Below are 14,997 nucleotides of genomic sequence, written 5' to 3'. Positions count from 1 at the left end.
ACATAGTGACAAATAAGTGTTTGCATAAAGGTTTCGATACATGTCGATTTACATGGGAGGTAAATAGTAACAGCCATTATGTGTACATAATCTGACTCTGTGCAATAGTATACTAGTCCACAAAAGAAACGATGCAAGGCAATGTATTTTCCATAGATAATGAAATTGGAAACACTGTACCAAGATTAAAACTGTCCCATTTGTCTAATCTTTACAGAGTGTTATTATCTTATCAAAACCACTGATTTAAGACAAAAAAAATATTTTATTTTTTTATTTTTGTTATATCAAAAATAGTATTTTTATAAATAAACCAGATGCTCCGCAGGGCGCAGCTTTATACGACCGCAGAGGTATTGCACAATACTTAACATAATAATTTTGGACCCCGATTTGGACCAACTTGAAAACTGGGCCCATAATCAAAAATCTATGACCATGTTTAGATTCAGCATATCAAAGAACCCCAAGAATTCTTTTTTTGTTAAAATCAAGCTAAGTTTAATTTTAGACCCTTTTTATCTTAATGTAGACCAATTTGAAAACAGGACCAAAAATTAAGAATCTGAATACACGGTTAGATTTGGCATATCAAAGAACCCCAATAATTAATTTTTTGATGAAATCAAACAAAGTTTAATTTTGGACCCTTTTGGCCCCTAATTCGTTGGGACCAAAACTCCCAAAATCAATCCAAACCTTTCTTTTGTGGTTATAAACCTTGTGTTAAAATTTCATAGATTTCTAATAACTTATGCTTAAGTTATTATGCAAAAACCAAGAAAAATGCTTATTTGGGACCTGTTTTTGGCCCCTAATTCCTAAATTGTTGGGACTAAAACTCCCAAAATTAATCCCAACCTTCCTTTTGTGGTCATAGAGACCTTATGTTAAAATTTTATAGATTTCTTTTTACTTATACTAAAGCTATTGTGCGAAAACCAAGAAAAATGCTTATTTGGGCCCTTTTTTGCCCCTAATTCCTAAACTGTTGGGACCAAAACACCAAGAATCAATGTCAACCTTTCTTTTATGGTCATAAACCATGTGTTTAAATTTCATAGATTTCAATTTACTTTTACTAAAGTTAGAGTGCGAAAACCAAATGTCTTCGGACGACGACGACTCCAACGTGATACCAATATGCGACCAAAAAATTTTCAATTAATAAAAATCGAAATTAGAACTTATTTTTTTTCGTTTAAACATGGTCTGCTTAAAATTTTGATTGCCATCCGTCCTTGTGTCCATCTGGCTGTCCTTGCAGCGCTCGCACATGTACAAATTATGTCAGATTTTTAAGAAACTAATACTTTAGGTTATTATAAGCAATATCTCGAACAAGTTAGATATTGGTGGTCAATCGACTTTAATAAAAACATTTATAACCCTTGAAAATAATAAATTTATGGAAAATAGCCCCTTTAACGCTCCCACAGGTACAATCTTGCCAGATTTTTAATAAAACTTATACACTAGATTAATATCAACAATATCTCGGATGAGTTCTATAATCATGGACAATTGACTTTTTTAAAAGAGTTATGACCCTTAAAAATATTTAAATTTATGGAAAGTTGCCTTGTTAGCGCTCTCGATGGTACAAATTTTTCAGTTTATTTCTGATAGAACGGACGTAGTTTTTTTAGGTCGCCGTTTCAAAGGAACTGTGAATTTTGTCATCACTTTGCTTCCGTTGTCGTCTGTCCGGTGTAAAATATTTGAAACATTTCCACTGAAACTACTTAACCAATTCCAGTAAAACTTATAAACTGAATGATCCTTAGGATATCTAGAATTAAGTTTGTGTTCTATTTTCTATTTTGTAAAAAAAACATGGCCGCCATGGGTAAAATAAGAACATAGGGGTAAAATGCAGTGTGTAGCTCATATCTCAAACACTAAAGCCTTTTAAGAGCAAATTTTCAGATGAATCTAACAACCCATTGTTGGGTTGCTGCCACTTAATTGTTAATTGTACGGAAATTTTGCAGTTTTGGTTATTATCTTGAATATTATTAATGACAAAGATAAACTGTAAACAGCACAACTTTCAGCAAAGTAGGATCTACAAATAAGTTTATATGACCAGAATTGTCAATTGAATCCGTATGGAGTTATAGCCCTTTAAAGAAATTTTTCACAATTTGTTCATCTAGTTTGCTTCCTTTAAAAAAAAAATCTTCTTTTGATATTGAATATGCTTAATCAATTTCAGCCCAACTTGGGAGTTATAATCTTGTATAAATTTAGTTTTTTATTTCCTTGTACTTCAAGAAACTTAGCCACTATGGCTAAAATGGAACATAGGGGTAAAATTCATTTTTTGCTTTTGAAGAAAAAACGACAGATACAAAGAACATTTAAATGGAATTGTTAAGCCACTCATTGATATATATTGAAGGGACAAATAATCATTGATGCAAGATTTAACCAAAAATTACAGGTGATCGATTCAGGTTCTTTAGAGTCAATTTTAAAGACCATGAAATAGAATCTAAAGATTTAAATTTCTGTTTGGGTTGTTCTCTCTTTGACACATTCCCCATTTCTAAAAAAAAATCTAATATATAAAAATGGTGTAGGGGGTTCTATTATTGCCCTCACCCTTTGAAGAAATTTCATGTTTTAATGCTCAAAATGTTCACAATTGAATTCCATTTTTTAAATTTATTAATGATTTTTTGAATTTTGAAAAAAAGGGGGGGGGGCACCATGCCCAGAAAGAAAAAATGTCCTTCTCTACAAAAATATCTCTATCAATCATATTTCCTCATTTATAATTACCAAATTTGTGTCAGGAATGCACACATAAATGGAATGTTTTAGCTTTTTAAGTTCAAAATGTTTCAGTATTCATCTGTTTGGTAATCTGAATTTTGGTGAAAATTGACAATTTTTGACTAAAATTATTTTTTTAAAGAAAAAAAAAACACACGACTTTCTTTTTATTTTCTGAATATATAGAATGTGGTCTTTCAAAATTTGTCAATGACATGTCATGGTATTGTTGGTCTTGGGAGATAAACAGATTTAAAATTTTAAAGTTTTTGAAATTTTTCATTTTCGAATTTTAACACATTTTTAAATGGTTGCTATGGAAACAAACCATTTAGTAAATTCAGAATTTTAACGTTTTTGTATAGTTTGGGGTTGTGTTTGTCAATACTGTAAATATACATATTGTTTGTATTGATTAACTTTATTTCTATGGTTCTTTAAAATCCATTATATTTCAATTTTCAAAGGCTACTTATGGACGTATTTAGGCAAAATTTTGTAAGGATGGTTTCCATGGCAACCAAAGTTGAAAAGAAAAAATTAATACATGAAACTTATTTTCATACCATACCCTCCTCATAAACAAAATATAAAGACATTTGAAGAGGGGTCATGAATCGCCCACCAACAGGAGGAACCTGCATGATTCTTACAAAGACCGGTACTTAATAATAATGATATGGAAATTGTTCCTAGTTATACTTATCTAGGTTTACTGTTGTCAGAATTTTTAGACTACAATTGTATGGCTAAGGCAGTAGCTAAATCTGCAAGTAGGTCTTTAGGTTTATTAATAGCTAAATGTAAAGCTAATGGCGGTTTTCAATTTGATACATTTACAAAACTTTTTGATACACTTGTTATGTCTGTCATTGAATACGGTGCCTCAATTTGGGGTCACCAGGATTTTTCTTGTATTAATGCTGTAAAAAATAGAGCAATGAGATTTTTTATGGGTGTGGGTAAATACACCCCTAACTTAGCCTTATATGGAGATATGGGTTGGATGCCCAGTATTATATCTCAGTGGACATGTATTTTTAGATTATGGTCGAGACTTACTAAAATGTCTCATTTTAGAGTTAATAAAAAGGTTTTCTTATGGGGCAATAAATGCTGTAATAGTAAATTTAGAAATTGGAATTATAGAGTCAATGTGAAATTTAAAGAAATGGATATGGAGTTTTTATGTAATACTGATTTTTCTATTGATAAAAATACAATTAAACAAATTGAAAAGGAAAATTTTTGTAGATATAAAGAGAAGTGGTACTCTGACTTAATGTACAATGAAAGAAGTAAATTGCGAACGTATAGAATGTTTAAGCAATGTTTTAATAAAGAAAAATATTTAGGTATTAATATGCCTGGAAAATATAAGAGTGCATATGCTAAATTTAGATGTGGTGTTGCACCTCTGAGAATAGAAACTGGCCGATATGAAGGCATTATGGTTGAAAATAGATTATCATGTTTTAATGAGCAATGTAAGAAAAATAACATTATTGAAGATGAGAAACATGTCTTAATTAACTGCCCAGTATATGCAGATTTACGAGCTATTTTATTTAGACATGCTAGCTCTTTTAATTGTGATTTTGTTAATTTGTCTGATGATGATAAATTCAAATTTTTATTCACTAATGAAAATGTGTGTTACTTTTTAGCCAAAATCTGCTATGATGTATTATTAAAAAGAAAAGGTATTTTATATAATTGTAGATAATAATGTGTTTTGTAGAAATTTTATAGTCTCTCATAACTCTTTTTAGAGTGGCTCATGTTGTTTTAAATATTACTGTAATTTTATAAATGTATAAATGTATGTCAATTTTGAGGTGAGACTCTAATAAAGTATTTGTCTTGTCTTTGTCTACCAAAAATTAATTTATTTACAGATTAAGAAGAATTAATATTTCACCTCTATAATGAGCTAAAGATTTTAAAAATCCCTTGAGTAGTTTTTGAGAAATTAATCTTTAAAGACTGTTGGTTGGAGTCAGAAAATTCTGACTGTAGTGCTACCTTAATTTAATTAGATACCAGTATACAATTTGTTCCATTGATGTTTTTGGAAATCTAAGACAAAATTTTGAAGATAACTGGTCAAGGAACAACATGTGTGAAAATCAGGAATATAGGGGCACTCATCTAGGAGCTAATTTCATTTAAAACTTCATTTTCATGATAACAATGAATGTGTGACAATTGATTAAATAAGGATTTTCCTACTTGCACCCCATTAAATTCAATATAATTCACACATGTAAAATATAGAGATACTTCAGGATTGGGCTTTTAATTATCATATATCAATTAGGTTTTGACCAGTAAGAAAGCATTCCATTTCAGCTATTCTAAATATATAATGGAAATGCACACCCTGTGCATCGAAAATCAGATCTGGCGGGAGATGTAATATCATTATTGACCTTGCTATAACTTAAGTCAGTTGCTACTGATATGGCCAAAACTCCGCCCACCAGGATAAACCTACTATTAATGATCTCAAAAGTGTCAGTAGTTATAAAGCTATGAAATGATTATATTGATTAATCACAATGTACTGCCTACATATTCTTATCTTGTATCAGTAAGACACGTGCATTTGTTTATAAAACTAATTATCATCAAAACTCATTATAAGTGCAAGATATGTAAAGAAATACCAAGAAGTAACAAAAAAAAAAGCTGAAAATGAAATTTAGATAAAATGAAGTTGCCTTTGTACAAATAATTTCTCATATTTTCGGAGGGAAAAATTTGACCGCCGACCCCTAAAATAAAAATATTTTTGTACCCTTTCCCTAAAAAAATGTGTTTGAAGAAATTTTCTTTTTCTAAATTGTGGTTCAATTTACATTGTAAGAGACATCCATACACTTAAACACAAATTATTGTCTGAAACTAGAAAATGCTTGTTTTGGCACCTCATTCCTGAACGGTTTGGACAATTAACCCCAAAATGAATCCTATCCTTTTACGTATGGTATTGAACCTTGTAGTACAATTTTCGAGCAATGAAAATACTTAAACACAAGTTATTGTCCTGAAACTCGAAAAATGCTTGTTTTTGGCCCCCTTTTTGGCCCTTTTTTTTCCTATTGGTATGTAACCATCACCTCCCATATACAATCCCAACCTCCCTTCTGTGGTTTTGATTTTATACAGAACACTTAAACTAAAGTTATTGTCCGGAACCCAAATGTTCTTCGGACGACGACGTGATAGCAATATACGAAGGTATTTTTTTTTTGCAGTCATATGACAAATGTATGAAATCGATAAAAATTCTTCATAGAAATTCAGTGTCAGCAGCAGTCAATTTTAAGAGCTCAAGTCCATATGATTATTTTCCAGTATGCCGGAGGATTTCTTGGCTAATATTATCATAATTTAAATGCAAACAAAATGATAAGGATTGTCAAATCAGACAAGCAAAAATTCTCAAGAGATTGTCCTTATCAATAATCAAATAGTGTATATTTCAAGTACAATGTATTTGTTTCAATACTATAAAAAAAAATTATAATAACAACTTAATGCTATTATAGTTTAACATTAACTAATGCTATGTGCTGTGCTACATATATTCAATACATAATTCTTGAGCACTCATATTCTTGATAACATACCCGGCCACGTCCACTTGTATTTTTTGTCTATCTGATGATTTAAGCCTTTTTCAACTGATTTTTATAGTTCGTTCTTATGTTGTACTGTTATACCACTGTCCCAGGTTAGGGGAGGGTTGGGATCCCGCTAACATGTTTAACCCCGCCACATTATTTATATATGTGCCTGTCCCAAGTCAGGGGCCTGTAATTCAGTGGTTGTCGTTTGTTTATGTGTTACATATTTGTTTTTCGTTCATTTTTTTTTTACATAATAAGGCCGTTAGTTTTCTCGTTTGAATTGTTTTACATTGTCTTATCGGGGCCTTTTATAGCTGACTATGCGGTATGGGCTTTGATCATTGTTGAAGGCCGTACGGTGACCTATAGTTGTTTATGTTTGTGTCATTTTGGTCTTTTGTGGATAGCTGTTTCATTGGCAATCATACCACATCTTCTTTTTTATAAATACTAGTTTTTAGATTTCAAATTGATATAAAAATTGAGAAACCACAAGCGGTGCGGTAAATACTGTCCATCGATCTTAACAATGATAAACCACATTACTTTAATCCACTCATAAACCAAAGAATGGCTAATTAATTCATCCCTTAGTATCTTCAACCTCCTTTTTATCAACACGTTTATTTATTTTAGAAATGTTCTAATGTTTGAATCTCTTGTCAGTTCAAACAAATGTATATACAGTGTACTAAATACAAGTTCATTTTTCTTTTTTCCCTCACTTTTTTAAATATAAATAAATTCAAATTTGAAATAAAATAGAAAAATAAATATATTTCATGAATGCAGTGACCCTTGTATATAGGTGGGAATCTCAGAGAAGAGAACAAAGAAATTTACGATACTACATCATGTAGGCATATATTTATTTCCCAAAATGGTTTATTCCACTCGCAAGATTAATAGCATTTACTATTTCATAAAACAAAAAGAAATTTCCTAACAATTATTCAATTTCTTCAAAATAATCTTTTGTTATATGAATTTGATTTGTCATATAAAAGTTGCGTTTATCATTGACGCTAGTATTACAACTAAATAGTGTGTACATTAAATACGACATTCTATTTTGTCTAACATAATTTAAAAAAAAGATACATATAATAATCTCGTGATTCATGAAAAATATTAAACTTGATATATTCACAAGTGCCTTAATAAGTGTAGATTGCTTAGACATAGCAGCAGCAAAATTATATAGCCATGATAGCAGCCCCTGTCAACAATCGAAAAACGTGTTTGTCACATATAGTAATTTGTTCAATATATTGCACTTCCATTTGGTAAATTGCAGACACAATGCGTTTTAAAGTTTGTCTTCTAGTCTTTGTTCGCTGTCTTTTTGCCATACACCAGACAAGTTTTGTATTTATAATTTCAAAAAAACAAGAGGCATATGTAGAAATTATAATTATATTTTTTTATATATAGATTAGACCGTTGGTTTTCCCGTTTGCATGGTTTTGGGTCCTTTATAACTTGTTGTTCTGTGTGAGCCAAGGCTCCGTGTTGAAGGCCGTGCATTGACCTATAATGGTTTACTTTTTTAAACTGTTATAATTTGGATGGAGAGTTGTCTCATTGGCACTCACACCACATCTTCCTATATCTATAAATAACACTTCTTAATTTATAAAAAAATCTTATAAAATTGGATTAGTACACGAATACATTGATCGGCTTGGTGAGATAACCCCATCTGTTAGTTTTTTCAGAAAATATAAATGATGCACAAGAATCACTAGTTGAAAAAACAGAACTTTAAACTGAAAACATCTGTCGAAATATTTAAGTGAAAGTTCCTTCCGCTACAACATGACACTAGTCCAAATAATTATGACGTCTGGCAAGGCTATTTTAAAAAATAAATCTGGGACGCTCGTCGTAGGAAGGCGTCCCCGAAAAAGATAGCCTTGCCAGACAGGGGCAGACGTCATAATTATTTGGACTAACATGACACCATCTCTGGGAAGGCTTGTTACGACCATTCTCGATTATACAAAATAGTTACGTCTACAAAGTTACGTTTCTAATAACCTTTTTTCCATTACAAGAAAAATATGTATACAATATTTGTACTCACCTTTATCAGTTTTCTTTGAAACGTCCTCTTCGTAATATATTGACTACATTCTCAATATTGCCTTCCATGACCTGGAATCGAATTTGAATTTTGAACCAATGAGTATACGTCGCTTATTTTCAAAATTTTCAAACTTACTCTACTTCCGTTCCACTTTAAATGTTTGAAATACGTTTGGAAATATAGTTACAGAATATAAAAATGTTAGCACGCCATATGATAATCTTAAAACTTATACATATATTATGCATACTGAATATTTGTTTCGTATCAACAAATTACAAATTGAAAATTATTGATACTTGTGAAACCGTGTTAGTTAGTCATACACAATTTTTGGAATATACTGTGTTGTGGAATTAAAAACAACAGCAACAACAACAATGCAAATATCTATCAACCAGTGTGGTGAAATCTTTACAAGCAAGTCTTACATCTTTTTGTGATACTTTGGGAAGACTTTACATTATTATGACAGAAGTTCAATTATGGAGATGGAACTAGTCAAAATGGTAAGTGTTTCTTTCATTCACAAAGTGTCTTTATAAAAATAAATGTTTAATTCTCAAAATATCTTAACTAATACAATAATTAAACCAGTAAATCATCATTTCGACTTCGCCCTTTCTAAATTATGTGAACATGGGGGGATTTTCAAAGGGGGTTCCAACCCAGGAAAAAGGGGGAAGGGTTCCAAATAAAAGTTCCCATATAAATGCATGGATCGTCCAAAACCAGGTGTTCCGAACCTCTACCCCCCCCCCCTTTTTGGACCCTGAACTGGTATAACAAATCCAATATAAATCTTTTAACTGATAAATTTCGGTTCGCATTTCATTTTGAAGTTTCTTAATTCTTGACTTATATCATACAGAAAGTAATATCATAGTTTTCGTTGTCATTATACGAAATTGTCAATTATGTTTAGTGATTTTTAGTCCAAAAAGACATTTTAAAGAGAAGCGAAAGATTCCAAATTGACATTCAAACTCGTAGGTTGACAAATACACTGACAATGACATGGCTATAAAGAAAAACAGACAAACAACAGAACACAACCCTGAAGACTGAGCAACACGAACCTCCCCACCAGTTAATTTTATAACTTATATATAATTATGTATTTGAATATCATTTGTTTAATATGAATAAAACTTTTGGCCATAAAAAAATATATATTAATTAAAAAAAAAAAGGAAGAACATTAATAAAAATGTCTGCTCTAAGGCAGAAACGGAAGAATCAAAATAATCAGTTTATCATACGTCCGTGAAGTTCTACACTACATGTACATGTATGCTATAAAACTAAAATACTTTCAGCATGTTTTTATTCACACCATAATCATCATCGTCTATTTTATTATTATTATCAGAAATAGTATTATCATGATTTTACATGTTATATTATTATTTTTGTTGTTCTTGACCAGACACACGGGTATTGATATATAATTATTTTTACTTATTCATTTATTCAATTAATACTTATTGAAGTTTTAAAACATCTATGAGAATATTTTAAGGTTAACAAAAAAACTATTAAAATAATATCTTCATGAATTTGAATGTTAAAAATAGTATATACCTACCTTCATTAAGAATTCCAAGAGTAAAATAGCTGTGTATAGGTTTCACAAACAAACCGTGTGCTGTATTTTGGCGGGAGACACACGCTATAAATTACAAACACCGTTTAGACAGCTAGAAAACCATATGGTTCATACACATGGATTGAGAGATATAATAATAAATGTTCTTCGAGATATGAGGCTTCCAACTGTGAAGTGTTACAACGACATTTCTTATCGGATGAAATACTTCTTAAGAGAGATGAAATAATGGCTCTCAAAATTAGGAGAGGCAGGAAAAACTGCACCCCCCTTTTTTTGCCCCCATTTTTTTTTTTTTTTTTTTTTTTAAATAAATGAAAGTTGACACTGAATTGGTTATAGAAACTGGTTTTTTTTTTGTATTTTCGCTTGTCGCTTTCAGAAGCTCATTGAATAAATACGTTTTTTACTTTTTTAACTGTTATGTCATGTATATCTGTATGTAGCGAGATCCTATTTCTTTATATCTGATCTTCCTGAAACTTGGCGGGAACAATGACATGTGTCGGTTCTTTGTGACATTAAAGTCGTCATTTTGTCAATTTTCATTTGGCTCGGCGGCTGCATATTAAGCTGGAATAAGAAAAATGTCCATCGATGTTTTTCGCTAACCCAACGACTGTAAGTGAGATATATCAGAAAAATGTCAATAAAGTGAAATAAGAATAATAACTTTTTACAAAAGTACGTAATGACATAATTTGCCTCATTGTTCGTGATACAGTCGTTTTTCAAGCGGTTGTCATTTGGTCCAAGTTAATTTTCTATTTGTTATAGCAATTAATGTGGGGTTTTTTACCTGATAAAAACCTCGCTTTTTTCTGACGTTATAAATAAATGTTCTTGATAAATAAACAAATCGTGTGGTGAAATTTGCCAAAAAATATCAAAGGCTGTCAAAAATAAGAATGGTGCATGATGACAGACTCGGAACATAGATTCGACACAGATTGTTAACAGACTCGGAACATAGATTCGACACAGATTGCTGACAGAATCAGAACATAGAGTCGACACAGATTGTTAACAGACTCGGAACATAGATTCGACACAGAATGTTAACAGACTCGGAACATAGATTCGACACAGATTGTTAACAGACTCGGAACATAGATTCGACACAGATTGCTAACAGACTCGGAACACATATGTAATATGACACAGATTATTGACAGACTTGGAATATAGATTTGACGTATAGATTGTTGACATACTCTGAACATAGATTCGACACAGATTGCTAACAGACTCGGAACACATATGTAATATGACACAGATTATTGACAGACTTGGAACATAGATTTGACACAGATTGTTGACAGACTCGGAATAAAGATTCAACACAGATTCTTGACAGACTCGGAACATATTAGATTTGACACAGTTTATTGACAGACTCGGAACATAGATTTGACGCAGATTGTTGACATACTCTGAACACATTAGATTTGACACAGATTATTGACAGACTGGAAACATAGATTTAACACAGATTATTGACAGACTCGGAACATAGATTTGACGCAGATTGTTGACATACTCTGAACACATTAGATTCGACACAGATTCTTGACAGACTCGGAATATAGATTCTACACAGATTCTTGACAGACTCAGAACATATTAGATTTGACACAGATTATTGATAGACTCGGATCATATATTTGACACAGATTGTTGACATACTCTGAACACATTAGATTCGACACAGATTGTTGACAGACTCGGAACATATTCGATTTGACACAGATTGTTGACAGACTCGAAACATAGATTTGACACAGATTATTGACAGACTTGGAATATAGATTTGACGTAGATTGTTGACATACTCTGAACATATTAGATTCGACACAGATTGTTGACATACTCGGAATATAGATTCGACACAGATTCTTGACAGACTCGGAACATATTAGATTTGACACAGATTCTTGACAGACTCGAAACATAGATTTGACAGATTGTTGACAGACTCGGAATATAGATTTGACGCAGATGGTTAACAGACTTGAGCTCGGAACATATTAGATTTGACACAGATTGTTGACAGACTCGGAACATAGATTTGACACAGATTGTTGACAGACTCGGAACATAGATTCGACACAGATTGTTGTCAGACTCGGAACATAGATTTGACACAGATTGTTGACAGACTCGGAACATAGATTTGACACAGATTGTTGACAGACTTGGAACATAGATTTGACACAGATTGTTGACAGACTCGGAAGATAGATTTGACACAGATTGTTGACAGACTCGGAACATAGATTTGACACAGATTGTTGACAGACTCGGAAGATATATTTGACACAGATTGTTGACAGACTCGGAACATATTTGATTCGACACAGCTTGTTGACAGACTTGGAACATAGATTTGACACAGATTGTTGACAGACTCGGAACATACATTCGACACAGATTGCTGACAGACTCGGAACATACATTCGATACAGATTAAATCTTGCTATTTTTATTATCAATTATAGCTTTAATCGATTTATTGTTGCTAGCGGCAAACACTTTTCATTCAAAATGCCAATGAAATGTTCTATTTTGAGACACCAAAACAGTCCTCTATATGCAATGATATGTAAAAGGCGAAGTTTTCGTTACATTGCGGAAGTACCATGAAATAGATATATACTAGTAGATCCTTTTAATATATTGCTGGGAAACCGTTTACCTTTATCCCATTTTTCCTTCCTACATTTCTTACGACAATACAGAATTTTAAGGTGAATTAAGGGTAAATGTTTTAAATAGATTTCCGCTATTTGAGGTAATTCATGGTACAAATATATCACAAAAATTTACAAATTTAACTAATCGATGACAAAATTTCAGAAAAATACTCTTTGATGTCCCTTTTTTTGGTGTAACGTCGTGTTGTATGAACATCGTGCACAACGCCTTAGCGCATTAATATCCTTTATTTGCGAAATATATGAGTAAGGTACGTATGGGGTGTGAAAATGAAAATTATACAGCAACCCAATGACACGAACAGCGAAAAGACACGTTGATACTGACATACAAATGTACGATTAACAGGACAATCAGTCATAATAAAAACCAAAACTACACATTGAAATGTACAAATGACAAAAGACAACTAATTGCAAGCGTTTGAACAGTTGATAGACTTGAACTAGTTTTATTTTAGGAACTACATAACACTAATATAATGTCGAACAATGGACAAACAAATGTAGAAATATACAATATTCGGTCACTGCACGTCAGAAACATATCAACGTGTATGCATGAGGCTTGAAGGGCGAGGTTTACCGAGCTGTTCAACTGTTTTGTGTCGAATACAGCAAGTTGATATCTAACGAACCCAAAATTTTGAAGAAAAATGACGTGGTCACGTTGTTTATGTCCGCCGGAAGTTTATTCCGGATATGAAACACAAATGATGTGTACATGAACCAACGACAACCACTGACTTACAGGCTCCTTCCTGGCTTGGGACAGGCACATACAGAATGTGCAGGGTTAAACTATAGTTTGAAGGCGCAAACCTTGAACAGTGATGTAACAAACATGACAGAGCAACATTAGAAAACAAAAATGTGTCCATAATACACGGATGCCCAAATCCGCCCCATCATTTTCTATGTCCAATGGACCGTGAAAATGTGAAACAATCTCTAATTTGGCATTACATGTAGAAAGATAATATCATAAAGAACATGTGTACTAAGTTTCAAGTTGATTGGACTTCAACTTCATCAAAAACTACCTCGACCAAAAACTTTAACATGAAGCGGGACAGACGGACGAACGAACGGTACGACGGAGGAACGGACGCACAGACCAGAAAACATAATGCCCATAAATGGGGCATAAAAATATGAAAAGAAAACTGTTGAAAAGAGCTTAACTCGTCAGATTGATACAAAACAGAAATACATTTAACAAAAAACAGAGTGGCAGGGTATTTATCCATCCCCAGAACAACAAAATACAGCTTTGTATACAACCCAGGGACAACTCGCAGTTACTGAAAGCCAGGTCAGAGTCAATAATATCAAATAATAAAAAAATATGTAAGAGTATTTTAGACACAAACGACTTCTGCTTCTAAATTCTTACTCATTAAATTGACTCAAATTCTTAAATTTGACGTACATTGACGTATTGCATAGTTTTAAAAGTTAACGAACAACTGACGCCAACGACGGCCGATAACATAAGATGGACGTTAGTGATGGGGAAAGATCACCTGCATGGGCATTCGAAATGAATAATTCAACAGTTGACTGAAAAATGCTAATTATTATAAGAAATTCTTTAGCCATATTTACATATTACCTAACTTTCTTTAGTTTGGAACAGATTTTTTTTCTTCATACTTGACCTTTTATTAATCGTTCATTAAGATGGAGAGCATCAATCAAAGCATTTTTCTTTTGATAAATATAAACAATGCATGTGCATCCAACAAACGCCCAGTGGCAGATTCGGGGGAGGGGGTTTGTTGAGGGTGTACCACTTACTGTTAAAAAAATACAACATTTTGCTAAAATTTAAATTGTTCACCATTTTGGACAATTACACCCCTATCTTGGACCCTCAATACGCCCCTAATGTGGATATTCAACTACATGTATATCTATACCAATTAATGCTTTATTTACCGCTGTTGATTTCATAGGAGTACACACTCATTTTTAATTCGGAGTATTTAAAAAATATTCTGTTTATACTACGTAAGAAAGCAATGATTTCGTTTGTTTAAAAAAAAAGAATATAAATGTGTCCATTTGTTGAAACACAAATTTTACAATAAACTAGAATAAAAAAAAACAATACCCGGTCCCCTTAAAGTTAAACATGTTAAATGGTTGTTGCCTTCAAACAATCAC

Source organism: Mytilus galloprovincialis, chromosome 4 (assembly GCF_965363235.1).
Source record: "Mytilus galloprovincialis chromosome 4, xbMytGall1.hap1.1, whole genome shotgun sequence".
NCBI classification, from domain to species: Eukaryota; Metazoa; Mollusca; class Bivalvia; order Mytilida; family Mytilidae; genus Mytilus; species Mytilus galloprovincialis.
This window is presented reverse-complemented; position numbering follows the sequence as displayed.